Genomic DNA, 7,613 nt, shown 5'->3' on the forward strand with positions numbered 1-7,613 from the left:
CACCAGTTGGTGTCTAATGTTACAAAAAAGAACCCTGTAGTCAAATTCAAATTTTATTTACCACACACACAACCATACACAGACAAGTGGTGAAGTGCTTGTTTCTGTGCAATGCCCGACCATTAAACGACGGTAAAGAATTTACAGATTTACAGATTATGACAAAATTTACAGATTTTAACTTAGAAATTTACAGTAAAAAAAGAATGCGCAAATAATGATTTAAGAGAGAAATTGGAAGAAGTGTGCAAATAAAAACAGTGACGTGATGAATGAGAGTCCAGTCCTGCATTTGGTTCAGGGCCCAAATAGCCTGGGGGAAGAAGCTCCCCCTCATTTTCTCTGTTTTGGCCCTTGGGGAGCGGAAGCGCTTCCCAGACCTCAACAGTGAAAAGAGTCCATTGTTGGGATGGGAGAGGTCCTTCATAATCTTCCTGGTTTTGTTCTTGCACCGCTTGGTGTAGATCAGGGGTGCTCACACTTTTTCCGCATGTGAGCTACTTATAAAATGACCAAGTCAAAATGATCTACCCACTACAAAAATCCAAAACATATACTTATTTATAAATATATTGAGGATTCTTTATATCTACAATGTATATACATGCATATCCAATATTTCACAACACAATTAACTATGTAAATTTTTTGTCATTACCTGAGTTTACTCTGATGACTTGCACTGAATTGAATCAGCCAGGGATGCATAGTCCGGACAGTAGCTGCTGACGGCCAGGTTTAAGAGAAAAAACCGAGAGCTAAAAATTGGAGTTAACTCGCTGACTAGCTTGTCAGTTTTACTACACTTCGCGCCGCTGTTTGCGCATGCGCAGCGACCTAAGCGTCAGAAAAAATCTGATGTCATCTGACTGGCTTCCCTGTATCAATCAAGTGACGGGATGGATGATAGGCTGGCATCTATTTTTTTAATGCCATGCGATCTACCAATACTACCTTTGCGATCGACTGGTCGATCGCGATCGACGTATTGAGCACCCCTGGTGTAGATGGACAGCAGGTCAGGAAACTGTGATCGAATGATGCGTTTGGTTGAGCGCACCACTCTTTGCAGATCTAGTCTGTCCTTCTTGGTGCTGTTCCCAAACCAGGTGCAGATGTTTCCTGTCAGGATGCTCTCGATGGTGCAGGAGTAGAAGTTCTTAAGCACCCTCAGTGGCAGATGGAAGTCCCTAAGTCTTCTGAAGAAGAAGAGATGCCTTCCTCTGAGTCCTGTAATACTTTATGAAGTCTCATTGAACCCTTTCTTGATGACTGTCACAGATGGCTCAGTCTCTAGATTCAGGCCATTTTGAATCACCAATTCAGCTTTTTTTTTTTTTTTATTATGCGTTAGAGCGGAATAACCCCTCCACTGATATATGATTGCTCCCCTTTGATGTCACTTGGATGGATTACTAATTGTGATGAAAAACACACCTACAATACTAGATATCATTCTGAAAAGTAACATTCTACATAGCAGTCAAAGGACTACGATGACCTGGATGACTGAGAACCTTCACAGACATTCTACATAGCACACTTACTTTATACAAATTGTGACAGATTATACAAATCTGTCACAATTTGCAGGATAAAACCCCAAAAGTAAAATTAGGAGACAAGCAGGATTTAACAAAAAGTGGCCCCTTTAATTAGTGTGGTTGTAAAATTCCACAAAGTACAACACAAAATCCCCAAAGGGAAGACTGAGGGGATAAATTGTGGTAGCTCTGGGCTGTGGCTGCATTGGAGGCTACAGTCTCTTCTATCTTAATACCAAAACTGTGAACTTTACTCTGTTCACTCCCTGACACGCATGGCACACAGTGGATGTTACACTCTACAAACAATTCCACCATAAACATTACCAGGTAGGAACCAAAATGACCTCTCACAAGGTGCCATAATAAATAACTTAAATGTAACACATAAACTTATAAGGTGAGATAAATGAAGTTAGAAGATTAGAGGAATAACAAGAACCCAGAACATAAGAAGAACAGATTACTAATGAAAATAAATAAATAAACCAGATGTATGTTTGAACAACACCAAGAACCAGAATCTCTGAAGCAAGAATAAAAATCAAAACTAAAATCAAATTAATTAAAAATTAAATATTCAGATTTCCCGTGGTGCACCCCTATTTTGTTCTTGGTCAGCCCTGTGGCACTTCATTTAGAAGAACATTTAAATTAAAGAAAACTCTAGAACCTCTAATTTTAATGAAAATAAAGTACGTTTTGCAGTAAGAAATGTACTTGAAGGATCTACGAATTTAAAAGTCATGAAACCACGAGGATGAAGATGTCTTTTTTAAATAAAGTACAGAAACCAAAAGAAAAACAAAGGTTTCAGAGTAATATTATCAAAGATAAAGGTACAATTGTGTTGCACAGCTTATCTTTATGTATACATTTCCAGAAAACATGGATTACATCATTGCTCAAATGAACTGATACAATTTTTGGTAGAATGATGTTCATTGCTAGAATAGTCACTTTAATTGCTCACTCTTGATGGTATTAGTAGCCTGTAATTGCTCTCATTCAAGTGTTTGTACCACTGTGTAGAAATAAAAAACAATAACGTTTTGGAGAGTTACACATTGACGTATGCCTACTAATTTGTCTCTGCCTTCTTCTCATTTTGATGTCATAATGTCCGATATACACAGGTCACTCCATACATAATTAAATAAATGTTATTGCGACTTTGTCTCTTTATGCCATCATTTTGATGATCCTATCATTTTACCACAATTTTACATTAAATAATCAATATGCAATTGAAGTGCTTAAAACACCAAACCTCATGACTTAAAGTTTAAGCTTTAAGTCACGAGGTTTAAAAAAAAAATTATTGCATTAGTTGTTTATGTCATGAATCGCTGTGTGGCAGGCAGGCAAGCAGGAGTGGTGGACCCAAAATGCAGAACTCAGACACGGAAGTGAGACTTAAAGCGCAGCTTTATTGCTGGGAAAAGCCTCGAACAAACTAAACTCACCAAAAGACAAACAAAAGTCTGAACAGAGGAACCAAGGACTGAGACACTGGAAAAGAAATACAAAACTGCAGCAGGAGCCTAAACACTAGGCACATAGCAGCAGAACACACAGCTAGTTGAAGGTACGACGCGACACTGAGCACAGGAAAACACAGGGCTAATATACACAGGGTGGTAATCAGGGAATGGGCAACAGGAGGGAGACACAGCTGGGAGAAATTGGACTAACGAGACAGGGGGAGCAAAGCGGCACACACTAACATAGGACATAGACTTTCACAATAAAACAGGAAATAAGACACAAGGATGCAGACTAAGAAACACAGACTTAACACGGGCAGAACTAAGAATAAACCAGAATAAGCTGGAACGTAGAACATCATCATAATCATCATCATCATCACAAGCACTAAGAGAATAAGGAAACAATCAAACACACCAAAGTAACTTGAAAGGCAGATTCATCATAAAACCCAACAAAGCACCAGAGAAACATAAAGAACAATCTATCATTGAAAAATAAACCAAAACATAACTCAAAATACTGGGTCAAACTGACCCAGAACCGTGACAGTTTAAGAGCATTTTCTGAGGCTCAAAGGACAATCGAATGACAAGTAGTTTTATGGTCAGGTGATGCCTGTCTCCTAGGATTTTGCAAATAAACAATTTGGACTTGATTTCAACTGTTCAACTTGCATTTGATATGCAATACTGGATTTGGCAGAAAGCATCTAAAAGAGCTTGGACAGATATAAACAAGGTGAACTTCTGACACGGACGAAGATAAATCTGTAGAGAAGGAGAAAAACAACTCATGATGCGAAGCATGTTGTTTAACATGGTGGAGGCATGTATGGCTGCCAGTGGAATCGGACCACTGGTATTTATTGATGAGATGACTGCTGATAGAAGTAGCAGGATGAATTTTGAAGTGTACAGGGCTATACTCTCTGCTCAGAGTCAGACAAAATGCTGAATGCAAACCTGATCCAACACCACTTTACAATGCAAATGGATCATTAACCAAAAGCAGTCTCTCAAGCTAAAGAAATTGGATATTCTTCATTGGCCAAGCCAGTTACCTTAGTACAATCCAACAGAGCATACTTTCATTTACTGAAGACAAAACTGAATGCACAGAGAGCCACAAACAAGCAGCAACTGAATTAGCTTATTCAACATCCTGGCAGAGAAACTCAAGGTAGAAATAACATTTGTTAATGTCCATGACGTCTTGACTTGCGATAGTGTAAAGGATTGTATAGGATCCAGGTATTAAATAACATTTCTTATATTTAAAATGATATTGATTTGTCCAACTATTTTTGAGCATCTGAAAACGGGGAAATATGTATAAATATTGTGGTGATTTCTAAACAGGTACCACAAGGTTAAACGGCTTGTACTAAAGTTACATTTTAATCACATGTTGACTGTTGAATTTATAATCATCTGCGGTGATGGAAAGACATCAAGACAAAATTACTAAAAATGTGTCTTCATTGACATCATTTATTTTTACTTTAATTTATTTACAAAAACTTCAGACTGCGTCAATTTCTGCAATGGATCATAGTCCAATGACGGAGAGCACAGAGTATGATTTGAAATGCAATGTCACCAATGTTGCTCCCGTGAAGGAGCTCACAGTGAAGTGGTAAAGAGGCAATGAAACTGTGCACACACAAAATATTAATGACCCTTGTGGAAATCCGGTCAATGTGTCGTCTGTTTTAAGATTCATTCCCAAGAGAGATTACCCTGGATTAGTTTTCAGATGTGAGGCTGTGCTGCACTTAGGACCCAAAGCACCAGAGATCCCTCCTGCACCTGCTTCGGATCTTATCAGTCCATCCTTCTGCAACCTCAGCACCTTACACTGCTGTTGTTCTTTGTAAGATTTCCTCCTTATTTTCCACTAAGTGAACTCTGGATATCAGCTTGCCACCCAATACTAATGTATTCTTAAAGTGTTGTGAGCTCAAACAACTTTGGTTGCACAGACAGTCCTTTTCTCTTTCACCTGTCAACCTATGAGATCAAAGTGACTAAATGTTAACCAGTGGGATTATTTACACCCTGAGAATGTGTGAGAATGTTCCACTAAGCTGCAATGCTGATGGCAACCCTCCCTCTAACATCAGCTGGATCTGTATAGATGCTGTGAATGCAAAAGAGACCACTGAGGGGCGCCAGATGACTATCACTGTCACAAGAGCCACGTCTACCAATGCTGTCATTTACATGTGTGTTGCAAGTTGTGAGAAAGACAAGATTTGTCACACTGGTGAAAAAGAACCAAACTAATGACTGGTAACTGTTTAATCATGATACTGATTTATTCAAAGTACTGAAGGAAAAAAGCCATTCATACTAATAGAAATTTCAAACCACCATTTTTGTGAATGGATTATATAATCTGAGATACTATTGCATATGGAATTCAAAGTATTGTTTTAAGTGCCTGATCATCCCTGCCTCATGTGCCCCTGAGCTTTCTCAGGTAGGACATGCCTGGAGGTGCATAAGACGTTTCCTGCCTGAACCACCTCAACTGGCTATTTTCACTCTGGAGAAGTACCAGCTCAGGGGAACTCTGAGCCCCTCAAAGTTCCTCAAAGGGTGGAAGGTCGTGTATCTGTATCTGTTGTCACTGTGATTCTTTATTTATTTACAACATTCAAAGAAGTACTTGAGAAGCTGTTGAATTCAGAAAATGAGAGAGACAAGGACTAGTTGAAAATCAGGAAGTGCAGCCGATTAGTAAGGAGCAAGTGAGGGCAGCTATGAAGAGGGTGATGAGTGGAAAGGTGGTTGGTCAAGATGACATGCCTGTGGTGGTAGAGAGAGGACAGTCAACTCTAACCAGACTGTTTAACAAAATCCTGGAGAATGAGAGGAAGCCTAAGGAGCTGAAAAGTGTATTGATACTGATTTTCAAGAGGAATATTGAAGGCATGAACTTGTGGAAAGAGTTGTTGAAGCTAAAGGATCAAAAGATTGTGTTTATAACGTTACACATAGGAGCATAGGAGCTACAGCTCAAGCTTTAGTCAAATGCATTAGTGGCCTGAACCACAAGAGGGAGGCAAAGATCCTGACATCATAACAGAGCTCAACTCTCTTGTCCTGGATCCACTTGAGATTGTAGAAGACTATGGAGGAATTCCTTTCTCTGTAAAGTTTACCAGCACACTGAAATGAGAAATAAAAGCTCCGGCTTTAAAAACAAAGAGATTTTATACTGTTAGACTGAAAGTTTGAGTGCAAAAATAAAGCTAGATGATTCTCATTAATTGCAGTAAAGACCTATTGCATACAAAAAAATTAATTTGAAATGAATACAATGTAATGCTAAGAAAATTAAAAATGATGATGTATATGTAACTAACTTTTATCTAATGTTGTTTGCCAGAGAATCCAAAAGTTGTTCAATAGAAGAAAAAAGCAGAACTGGCTGCTGTGTGATGTCATCAGTTTTGTTCCTGTTCAGTACTTCACTGACGTATAAAAACAATGAAAGCATTGTGACACATCATTTAACAATCACACCAAAACACTGAATAATGAATCCTGTAATTTGAGAGTGAACAAAATGTAGTTCAATTTAATTCTGTTTTATTTATATAGTGCCACTTCATAAAAACAGTTGCTTCAAGGTGCTTCGAATTGTAAAGTAAAGACTATACAATACCAAAGAGAAACCTCAACATTCACACAACCCTCTATGACCAAGCACTTGTACAATGGGAAGGACAAAAGGAATAACTTCCTTTTAACAGGAAGAAACGTGACTGGTTGACTGGTTGGAGTGAGAGCAAAGAATGATTAAATACAAAAAGGCTAAAAACACAGAGATGTTTAAAGAGATAAAGAGATTAATAAATGCCCAGCGTATCATAAAAATCCCCCCAGCAGCCCACGTCAACTGCAGCATAACTAAGGGAGACACCACAACTTCCTGTTTTTTCCCCTCATTCACACAGTGTTTCTGAACACTGTGAGTAAACATCCCACTGTGTCCAAACAAACAGAGCATTATTTCAACTTTTAGCTTAGATTTAAAAAACAAAAACCATTCAAGTCAGTTTAGCTATCCATTGTTTAAATGTGAAAAACTATGCTTGCCATTCTTGATGCTCCTGAGCTAAACTAAACACAATGATATCTATCAACTTAAGGGCACTGATATTACCCTGAGCTGTGAAACCAAGGGAAACCCTCCTCTTGTCTATAACTGGAAATGCGACGGGGAGAACACAAACAATCTTAGGATCATTCTATTGCAGCAATACAACCTGCACCTTGTCATTTAAATCACTGTTTATCTTACAGTTAATTTGCTAATGCATCCTTTAATAATAATAATAATGTAGATTTTATTGATCCCCGTGGGAAATTCCTCTTTGCATTTAATCCATTCACTATGTAAAGCAGTGGGCAGCCATTGGGCGCCTGGGAACAGCACCTTGCTCAGGGGTACCTCAGGGTAGCTGTTGAGTGGATACTGTTGACTTATTCCTTAATTTAGAAAAGAGAAGAAAAGAAAAGCTCTAACTTCATAAGTCTACTTGTAGAAGATTGCCTTGTATCACTGTCG

This window comes from Aulonocara stuartgranti, assembly GCF_965226115.1.
Source record: "Aulonocara stuartgranti genome assembly, chromosome: 4".
Classification (NCBI taxonomy): Eukaryota; Metazoa; Chordata; class Actinopteri; order Cichliformes; family Cichlidae; genus Aulonocara; species Aulonocara stuartgranti.